The sequence below is a fragment of the Mesoplodon bidens genome (genome assembly GCF_964165515.1).
Source record: "Mesoplodon bidens genome assembly, chromosome: 12".
NCBI lineage: Eukaryota > Metazoa > Chordata > Mammalia > Artiodactyla > Ziphiidae > Mesoplodon > Mesoplodon bidens.
Window position 1 is genome coordinate 1516873 of NC_138168.1, and position 12137 is coordinate 1529009.

The following is a 12137-nucleotide window of genomic DNA, read 5'->3' on the forward strand; positions in this document are numbered from 1 at the left end:
AGAAAGAGAAAAACAAATATTGTATATTAATGCCTATGTGTGGAACCTAGAAAAATGGTACAGATGAACTGGTTGGCAGGGCAGAAATAGAGACACAGAGGTAGAGAACAAACGTATGGACACAAAGTGGGGGAAGCCATGGGGTGGTGGTGGTGGGATGAGTTGGGAGATTGGGATTGACCTGTATACATGTCTATGCATAAAATAGATAACTAATAATAACCTACTGTATAAAAAAAATAAATAAAATTAAATTTCAAAATTTTAAAAAATAAAATGTAAAAATAAAACAGAAAAAAGTTCTTCCATTCACACTGATGTATTTATAAGAATGAATTATTTCCATGCTTATATCTATAAATACATTAAAGAGGAATAAAATCGAACTTGAACCAAAAAAGAAAAAAAAACTGAACCTAACATTTATACAGAGGAAAACACTACCAAGGAACTTGCTCCAGTGGTAAACAATTCTGAAATTGGTCAGAGGTGGGGAATCATCTCCCATACAGCCAGCAGCCCCGCCCCCCCACGCAAGGAGCGTCCTTATTGCAAAGCTGGGAGACCGTGCCGAGGCCTCTGTGAGCAAACGTGAGCTGAGCCCCAGGCCAGATGCTGCTGAACAGTTCCCACCCTTCCCAGGTGAAACACCTGAATATGTACAAGGGCTTGAAAGCCTATAGGATGGGCCGTGGAGCCACACCAGCGACAGCATGCAGGCCAACTTGGTGCCTGCAGGTCAGCCAGGATGGTCCTGGCCACGGGCGCTCTTCTGGAAGCTTTCCATTGCCCTGCCTGAGATACCCCTCCTGTCCCGGCCCCCACTCCTTTTTTTCCTTCCTCACCTCAGCCCGGAGAGATATTCCAGTGGAAGTTATGGGTGACACATCCTCTTTTAACAGGTGGCAGCCTGGCAACTCCTGCCGAAAGTCCAGCAGAGCCCCACTCACACCGGGCCACCCACAAAGCCGTGGACCCTCACACCCTCCCACCAGCACAGCCCCGAGACTGCTGACGGGGCAGAGAATATGGAGTAAGGCACAGCTGCAGGGGCTATTGCTGCCTGGAGTGCTGTTTATATTGACTTCAACCCAGGCACACCTCGGGAGGGCTTGCCGGCAGGGTCAGGCTGCCCAGGTCAGCTAATCCTCAGCCCTCAGGGAATCACATTGCAGAAAATGGACCTCGCTAAGGCAGAATATTCGCCAAGGAAAAAAAGGACACAATGCCATTTGCAGCACCGTAGATGAGTCTTGAGGTAATCACGTGACTTGGAGTAAGTCAGAAAGTGAAAGACACATATCATATCATATCACTTACAGGTGTTACCTATAAATTGATACCAGGGCAGATATTTCCACGGAGAAGGGCAATCACAGATTCATTAAACAAACTTATGGTTCACCAAAGGAAACCTGTGAGGATTGAATTCATTACGATATTGGGGTTAACAGACATACACAAACACAGTAGACGTATATAATCACCAAAGACCTACAGAGTACCAAGAGAAGACTACTCAACATTCTGTCATAACGTACATGGGAAAAGGATCCCAGGAAGAACAGACATATGTATATGTGTAAAAGAACCACCTCTTGCACACCTACAACAAGCTAAACGTTGTACTAAAACTTGCTGCAATAAAAAATAAAAAATTAAATTAAAAACACGACCAAGAAGTAGTGAGACACACTTGAGGGGCTTTCTCCTGGCACATTCCGTTCTACATTCCAATCTAGAACGCGACTTCCATTGAGGCTCTGCTGCCCTAGTAACCAGATTTGGTAAGGGAGAACTGCTTCCACGTTGTGGCCGTTTCACACAACAGCAGCTTTAATCCCAGCGCTAATGGTCAGTGGATATTCAAAATCATTACAGGCCCGTAAATGACACCTGCCCTGAAAACAAATCCTGGGGTCATATATCGACCAAACAATTCAAAAGACGTCCATATTTCAAAACGACAGTTTCAAGAGGCATATTTCACGCACATTAGTGTTCTGCTTCTTTTGCTTTCTTTCTTTCTTTGTTAAAAAAACGGGAATGGAAAAAGGCAACCCTCAGAATGGGCGAAAACGTTCACAAACGAATCAATGGACAAAGGTTTAATCTCCAATATATATAAACAGCTCATGCAGCTTAATATTAATAAAACAAACAACCCAATACAGAAATGGGCAGAAGATCTAAATAGACGTTTCTTCAAAGAAGACACAGAGATGGCCAAGACGCACATGAAAAGCTGCTCAACATCACTAATTATTAGAGAAATGCAAATCAAAACTACAATGAGGTAAGACCTCACACCTGTTAGAATCGGCATCATCAGATAATCTACAAACAACAAATTCTGGGGAGGTTGTGGACAAAAGGAACCCTCTTCCGCTATTGGTGGGAATGTAAATTGATACAGTCACTATGGAGAACAGTATGGAGGTTCCTTTAAAAAACTAAAAAGAGAATTACCATAGGATCCAGCAATCCCACTTCTGGGCATATACCCAGAGAAAACCATAAATCACAAAGACACATTCACCACAATGTTCATTGCAGCACTATTTACAATAGCCAGGTAATGGAAGCAACTTAAATGCCCACAGACAGACGAATGGATAAAGATGTGGTACATATATAAAATGGAATATTACTCAGCCATTAAAAGGAATGAAACTGGGTCATTTGTTCAGAAGTTGATGGATCTAGAGACTGTCATACAGAGTGAAGTAAGTCAGAAAGAGAAAAACAAATATTGTATATTAATGCCTATATGTGGAACCTATAAAAATGGTACAGATGAACTGGTTTGCAGGGCAGAAATAGAGACACAGAGGTAGAGAACAAACGTATGGACACAAAGTGGGGGAAGCCATGGGGTGGTGGTGGTGGGATGAGTTGGGAGATTGGGAATGACCGGTATACATGTATATGCATAAAATAGATAACTAATAATAACCTACTGTATAAAAAAATAAATAAAATTAAATTTCAAAACTTTTAAAAATAAAATGTAAAAATAAAACAGAAAAAAGTTCTTCCATTCACACTGATGTATTTATAAGAATGAATTATTTCCATGCTTATATCCATAAATACATAAAACAGGAATAAAATCTAACTTGAACCAAAAAAGAAAAAAAAAAAACTGAACCTAACAGTTATACAGAGGAAAACACGACCAAGGCACTTGCTCCAGTGGTAAACAATTCTTTAATTGGTCAGAGGTGGAGAATCATCTCCCATACAGCCAGCAGCCCCGCCCGCCCACGCAAGGAGCATCCTTATTGCAAAGCTGGGGGACCGTGCCGAGGCCTCTGTGAGTAAACGTGAGCTGAGCCCCAGGCCAGCTGCTGCTGAACTGTTCCCACCCTTCCCAGGTGAAACACCTGAATATGTACAAGGGCTTGAAAGCCTAGAGGAAGGGCCGTGGAGCCACACTAGCGACAGCACGCAGGCCAACTTGGTGCCTACAGGTCAGCCAGGATGGTCCTGGCCACGGGCGCTCTTCTGGAAGCTTTCCATTGCCCTGCCTGAGATACCCCTCCTGTCCCGGCCCCCACTCCTTTTTTTCCTTACTCACCTCAGCCCGGAGAGATATTCCAGTGGAAGTTATGGGTGACACATCCTCTTCTTTACAGGTGGCAGCCTGGCAACTCCTGCCGAAAGTCCAGCAGAGCCACACTCACACCGGGCCACCCACAAAGCCGTGGACCCTCACACCCTCCCACCAGCACAGCCCCGAGACTGCTGACGGGGCAGAGAATATGGAGTCAGGCACAGCTGCAGGGGCTATTGCTGCCTGGAGTGCTGTTTATATTGACCTCAACCCAGGCACACCTGGGGAGGGCTTGCCGGCAGGGTCAGGCTGCCCAGGTCAGCTAATCCTCAGCCCTCAGGGAATCACATTGCAGAAAATGGACCTCGCTAAGACAGAATATGAGCCAAGGACAAAAAGGACACAATGCCATTTGCAGCACCGTAGATGAGTCTCGAGGTAATCACGTGACTTGGAGTAAGTCAGAAAGTGAAAGACACATATCATATCATATCACTTATATGTGTTACCTATAAATTGATACCAGGGCAGATATTTCCACGGAGAAGGGCAATCACAGATTCATTAAACAAACTTATCGTTCACCAAAGGAAAGGTGTGAGGATTGAATTCATTACGATATTGGGGTTAACAGACATATACAAACCAGTAGACGTATATAATCACCAAAGACCTACGGAGTACCAAGAGAAGACTACTCAACATTCTGTCATAACGTACATGGGAAAAGGATCCCAGGAAGAACAGACATATGTATATGTGTAAAAGAACCACCTCTTGCACACCTACAACAAGCTAAACGTTGTACTCAAACTTGCTGTAATAAAAAATAAAAAATTAAATTAAAAACACGACCAAGAAGTAGTGAGACACACTTGAGGGGCTTTCTCCTGGCACATTCCGTTCTACATTCCAATCTAGAATGCGACTTCCATTGAGGCTCTGCTGCCCTAGTAACCAGATTTGGTAAGGGAGAACTGCTGCCACCTTGTGGCCGTTTCACACAACAGCAGCTTTAATCCCAGCGCTAATGGTCAGTGGATATTCCAAATCATTACAGGCCTGTAAATGACACCTGCCCTGAAAACAAATCCTGGGGTCATATATCGACCAAAAAATTCAAAAGACGTCCATATTTCAAAACGACAGTTTCAAGAGGCATATTTCACGCACATTAGTGTTCTGCTTCTTTTGCTTTCTTTCTTTCTTTGTTAAAAAAACGGGAATGGAAAAAGGCAACCCTCAGAATGGGCGAAAACGTTCACAAACGAATCAATGGACAAAGGTTTAATCTCCAATATATATATACAGCTCAGGCAGCTTAATATTAATAAAACAAACAACCCAATACAAAAATGGGCAGAAGATCTAAATAGACGTTTCTTCAAAGAAGACACAGAGATGGCCAAGACGCACATGAAAAGCTGCTCAACATCACTAATTATTAGAGAAATGCAAATCAAAACTACAATGAGGTAAGACCTCACACCTGTTAGAATCGGCATCATCAGATAATCTACAAACAACAAATTCTGGGGAGGGTGTGGACAAAAGGAACCCTCTTCCGCTATTGGTGGGAATGTAAATTGATACAGTCACTATGGAGAACAGTATGGAGGTTCCTTTAAAAAACTAAAAAGAGAATTACCATAGGATCCAGCAATCCCACTTCTGGGCATATACCCAGAGAAAACCATAAATCACAAAGACACATTCACCACAATGTTCATTGCAGCACTATTTACAATAGCCAGGTAATGGAAGCAACCTAAATGCCCACAGACAGGCGAATGGATAAAGATGTGGTACATATATAAAATGGAATATTACTCAGCCATAAAAAGGAATGAAACTGGGTCATTTGTAGAGAAGTTGATGGATCTAGAGACTGTCATACAGAGTAAAGTAAGTCAGAAAGAGAAAAACAAATATTGTATATTAATGCCTATATGTGGAACCTAGAAAAATTGTACAGATGAACTGGTTTGCAGGGCAGAAATAGAGACACAGAGGTAGAGAACAAACGTATGGACACAAAGTGGGGGAAGCCATGGGGTGGTGGTGGTGGGATGAGTTGGGAGATTGGGATTGACCGGTATACATGTATATGCATAAAATAGATAACTAATAATAACCTACTGTATAAAAAATAAATAAAATTAAATTTCAAAATTTTTAAAAATAAAATGTAAAAATAAAACAGAAAAAAAGTTCTTCCATTCACACTGATGTATTTATAAGAATGAATTATTTCCATGCTTATATCCATAAATACATAAAAAAGGAATAAAATCGAACTTGAACCAAAAAAGAAAAAAAAAAACTGAACCTAACAGTTATACAGAGGAAAACACTACCAAGGCACTTGCTCCAGTGGTAAACAATTCTGAAATTGGTCAGAGGTGGAGAATCATCTCCCATACAGCCAGCAGCCCCGCCCGCCCACACAAGGAGCATCCTTATTGCAAAGCTGGGGGACCGTGCCGAGGCCTCTGTGAGTAAACGTGAGCTGAGCCCCAGGCCAGCTGCTGCTGAACTGTTCCCACCCTTCCCAGGTGAAACACCTGAATATGTACAAGGGCTTGAAAGCCTAGAGGAAGGGCCGTGGAGCCACACTAGCGACAGCTCGCAGGCCAACTTGGTGCCTACAGGTCAGACAGGATGTTCCTGGCCACGGGCGCTCTTCTGGAAGCTTTCCATTGCCCTGCCTGAGATACCCCTCCTGTCCCGGCCCCCACTCCTTTTTTTCCTTACTCACCTCAGCCCGGAGAGATATTCCAGTGGAAGTTATGGGTGACACATCCTCTTCTTTACAGGTGGCAGCCTGGCAACTCCTGCCGAAAGTCCAGCAGAGCCCCACTCACACCGGACCACCCACAAAGCCGTGGACCCTCACACCCTCCCACCAGCACAGCCCCGAGACTGCTGACGGGGCAGAGAATATGGAGTCAGGCACAGCTGCAGGGGCTATTGCTGCCTGGAGTGCTATTTATATTGACCTCAACCCAGGCACACCTGGGGAGGGCTTGCCGGCAGGGTCAGGCTGCCCAGGTCAGCTAATCCTCAGCCCTCAGGGAATCACATTGCAGAAAATGGACCTCGCTAAGACAGAATATTCGCCAAGGAAAAAAAGGACACAATGCCATTTGCAGCACCGTAGATGAGTCTAGAGGTAATCACGTGACTTGGAGTAAGTCAGAAAGTGAAAGACACATATCATATCATATCACTTATAGGTGTTACCTATAAATTGATACCAGGGCAGATATTTCCACGGAGAAGGGCAATCACAGATTCATTAAACAAACATATGGTTCACCAAAGGAAAGGTGTGAGGATTGAATTCATTACGATATTGGGGTTAACAGACATATACAAACCAGTAGACGTATATAATCACCAAAGACCTACGGAGTACCAAGAGAAGACTACTCAACATTCTGTCATAACGTACATGGGAAAAGGATCCCAGGAAGAACAGACATATGTATATGTGTAAAAGAACCACCTCTTGCACACCTACAACAAGCTAAACGTTGTACTCAAACTTGCTGTAATAAAAAATAAAAAATTAAATTAAAAACAAGAAAAAGAAGTAGTGAGACACACTTGAGGGGCTTTCTCCTGGCACATTCCGTTCTACATTCCAATCTAGAATGCGACTTCCATTGAGGCTCTGCTGCCCTAGTAACCAGATTTGGTAAGGGAGAACTGCTGCCACCTTGTGGCCGTTTCACACAACAGCAGCTTTAATGCCAGCGCTAATGGTCAGTGGATATTCCAAATCATTACAGGCCTGTAAATGACACCTGCCCTGAAAACAAATCCTGGGGTCATATATCGACCAAAAAATTCAAAAGACGTCCATATTTCAAAACGACAGTTTCAAGAGGCATATTTCACGCACATTAGTGTTCTGCTTCTTTTGCTTTCTTTCTTTCTTTGTTAAAAAAACGGGAATGGAAAAAGGCAACCCTCAGAATGGGCGAAAACGTTCACAAACGAATCAATGGACAAAGGTTTAATCTCCAATATATATAAACAGCTCATGCAGCTTAATATTAATAAAACAAACAACCCAATACAAAAATGGGCAGAAGATCTAAATAGACGTTTCTTCTAAGAAGACACAGAGATGGCCAAGACGCACATGAAAAGCTGCTCAACATCACTAATTATTAGAGAAATGCAAATCAAAACTACAATGAGGTAAGCCCTCACACCTGTTAGAATCGGCATCATCAGATAATCTACAAACAACAAATTCTGGGGAGGGTGTGGACAAAAGGAACCCTCTTCCGCTATTGGTGGGAATGTAAATTGATACAGTCACTATGGAGAACAGTTTGGAGGTTCCTTTAAAAAACTAAAAAGAGAATTACCATAGGATCCAGCAATCCCACTTCTGGGCATATACCCAGAGAAAACCATAAATCACAAAGACACATTCACCACAATGTTCATTGCAGCACTATTTACAATAGCCAGGTAATGGAAGCAACCTAAATGCCCACAGACAGGCGAATGGATAAAGATGTGGTACATATATAAAATGGAATATTACTCAGCCATAAAAAGGAATGAAACTGGGTCATTTGTAGGGAAGTTGATGGTCTAGAGACTGTCATACAGAGTAAAGTAAGTCAGAAAGAGAAAAACAAATATTGTATATTAATGCCTATATGTGGAACCTAGAAAAATGGTACAGATGAACTGGTTTGCAGGGCAGAAATAGAGACACAGAGGTAGAGAACAAACGTATGGACACAAAGTGGGGGAAGCCATGGGGTGGTGGTGGTGGGATGAGTTGGGAGATTGGGATTGACCGGTATACATGTATACGTATAAAATAGATAACTAATAATAACATACTGTATAAAAAAAATAAATAAAATTAAATTTCAAAATTTTTAAAAATAAAATGTAAAAATAAAACAGAAAAAAAGTTCTTCCATTCACACTGATGTATTTATAAGAATGAATTATTTTCATGCTTATATCCATAAATACATAAAAGAGGAATAAAATCGAACTTGAACCAAAAAAGAAAAAAAAAACTGAACCTAACAGTTATACAGAGGAAAACACTACCAAGGCACTTGCTCCAGTGGTAAACAATTCTGAAACTGGTCAGAGGTGGGGAATCATCTCCCATACAGCCTGCACCACGCCCGCCCACGCAAGGAGCATCCTTATTGAAAAGTTGGGGGACAGTGCCGAGGCCTCTGTGAGTAAACGTGAGCTGAGCCCCAGGCCAGCTGCTGCTGAACTGTTCCCACCCTTCCCAGGTGAAACACCTGAATATGTACAAGGGCTTGAAAGCCTAGAGGAAGGGCCGTGGAGCCACACCAGCGACAGCACGCAGGCCAACTTGGTGCCTGCAGGTCAGCCAGGATGGTCCGGGGCACGGGCGCTCTTCTGGAAGCTTTCCATTGCCCTGCCTGTGATACCCCTCCTGTCCCGGCCCCCACTCCTTTTTTTCCTTCCTCACCTCAGCCCGGAGAGATATTCCAGTGGAAGTTATGGGTGACACATCCTCTTCTTTAGAGGTGGCAGCCTGGCAACTCCTGCCAAAAGTCCAGCAGAGCCCCAGTAAAACCGGGCCAACCACATAGCCGTGGACACTCACACCCGCCCACCAGCACAGCCCCGAGACTGCTGACGGGGCAGAGAATATGGAGTCAGGCACAGCTGCAGGGGCTATTGCTGCCTGGAGTACTGTTTATATTGACCTCAACCCAGGCACACCTGGGGAGGGCTTGCCGGCAGGGTCAGGCTGCCCAGGTCAGCTAATCCTCAGCCCTCCGGGAATCACATTGCAGAAAATGGACCTCGCTAAGACAGAATATTCGCCAAGGAAAAAAAGGACACAATGCCATTTGCAGCACCGTAGATGAGTCTAGATGTAATCACGTGACTTGGAGTAAGTCAGAAAGTGAAAGACACATATCATATCATATCACTTATAGGTGTTACCTATAAATTGATACCAGGGCAGATATTTCCACGGAGAAGGGCAATCACAGATTCATTAAACAAACTTATCGTTCACCAAAGGAAAGGTGTGAGGATTGAATTCATTACGATATTGGGGTTAACAGACATATACAAACACAGTAGACGTATATAATCACCAAAGACCTACGGAGTACCAAGAGAAGACTACTCAACATTCTGTCATAACGTACATGGGAAAAGGATCCCAGGAAGAACAGACATATGTATATGTGTAAAAGAACCACCTCTTGCACACCTACAACAAGCTAAACGTTGTACTCAAACTTGCTGTAATAAAAAATAAAAAATTAAATTAAAAACACGAACAAGAAGTAGTGAGACACACTTGAGGGGCTTTCTCCTGGCACATTCCGTTCTACGTTCCAATCTAGAACGCGACTACCATTGAGGCTCTGCTGCCCTAGTAACCAGATTTGGTAAGGGAGAACTGCTGCCACCTTGTGGCCGTTTCACACAACAGCAGCTTTAATCCCAGCGCTAATGGTCAGTGGATATTCCAAATCATTACAGGCCTGTAAATGACACCTGCCCTGAAAACAAATCCTGGGGTCATATATCGACCAAAAAATTCAAAAGACGTCCATATTTCAAAACGACAGTTTCAAGAGGCATATTTCACGCACATTAGTCTTCTGCTTCTTTTGCTTTCTTTCTTTCTTTGTTAAAAAAACGGGAATGGAAAAAGGCAACCCTCAGAATGGGCGAAAACGTTCACAAACGAATCAATGGACAAAGGTTTAATCTCCAATATATATAAACAGCTCAGGCACCTTAATATTAATAAAACAAACAACCCAATACAAAAATGGGCAGAAGATCTAAATAGACGTTTCTTCAAAGAAGACACAGAGATGGCCAAGACGCACAAGAAAAGCTGCTCAACATCACTAATTATTAGAGAAATGGAAATAAAACTACAATGAGGTAAGACCTCACACCTGTTAGAATCGGCATCATCAGATAATCTACACACAACAAATTCTGGGGAGGGTGTGGACAAAAGGAACCCTCTTCCGCTATTGGTGGGAATGTAAATTGATACAGTCACTATGGAGAAGAGTATGGAGGTTCCTTTAAAAAACTAAGAAGAGAATTACCATAGGATCCAGCAATCCCACTTCTGGGCATATACCCAGACAAAACCATAAATCACAAAGACACATTCACCACAATGTTCATTGCAGAACTATTTACAATAGCCAGGTAATGGAAGCAACCTAAATGCCCACAGACAGGCGAATGCATAAAGATGTGGTACATATATAAAATGGAATATTACTCAGCCATAAAAAGGAATGAAACTGGGTCATTTGTAGAGAAGTTGATGGATCTAGAGACTGTCATACAGAGTGAAGTAAGTCAGAAAGAGAGAAACAAATATTGTATATTAATGCCTATATGTGGAACCTAGAAAAATGGTACAGATGAACTGGTTTGCAGGGCACAAATAGAGACACAGAGGTAGAGAACAAACGTATGGACACAAAGTGGGGGAAGCCATGGGGTGGTGGTGGTGGAATCAGTTGGGAGATTGGGAATGACATGTATACATGTTTATGCATAAAATAGATAACTAATAATAAACTACTGTATTAAAAATAAATAAAATTAAATTTGAAATTTTTTAAAAATAAAATTTAAAAATAAAACAGAAAAAATTTCTTCCATTCACACTGATGTATTTATAAGAATGAATTATTTCCATGCTTATATCTATAAATACATAAAAGAGGAATAAAATCTAACTTGAACCAAAAAAGAAATAAAAAACTGAACCTAACAGTTATACAGAGGAAAACACTACCAAGGCACTTGCTCCAGTGGTAAACAATTCTGAACTTGGTCAGAGGTGGGGAATCATCTCCCATACAGCCAGCAGCCCCGCCCGCCCACGCAAGGAGCGTCCTTATTTCAAAGCTGGGAGACCGTGCCGAGGCCTCTGTGAGTAAACGTGAGCTGAGCCCCAGGCCAGATGCTGCTGAACAGTTCCCACCCTTCCCAGGTGAAACACCTGAATATGTACAAGGGCTTGAAAGCCTAGAGGAAGGGCCATAGAGCCACACCAGCGACAGCACGCAGGCCAACTTGGTGCCTGCAGGTCAGCCAGGATGGTCCTGGCAACGGGCGCTCTTCTGGAAGCTTTCCATTGCCCTGCCTGAGATACCTCTCCTGTCCCAGCCCCCACTCCTTTTTTTCCTTCCTCTCCTCAGCCCGGAGAGATATTCCAGTGGAAGTTATGGGTGACACATCCTCTTCTTTACAGGGGGCAGCCTGGCAAATAATGCAGAAAGTCCAGCAGAGCCCCACTCACACCGGGCCACCCACAAAGCCGTGGACCCTCACACCCTCCCACCAGCACAGCCCCGAGACTGCTGACGGGGCAGATAATATGGAGTCAGGCACAGCTGCAGGGGCTATTGCTGCCTGGAGTGCTGTTTATATTGACCTCAACCCAGGCACACCTGGGGAGGGCTTGCCGGCAGGGTCAGGCTGCCCAGGTCAGCTAATCCTCAGCCCTCAGGGAATCACATTGCAGAAAATGGACCTCGCTAAGACAGAATAT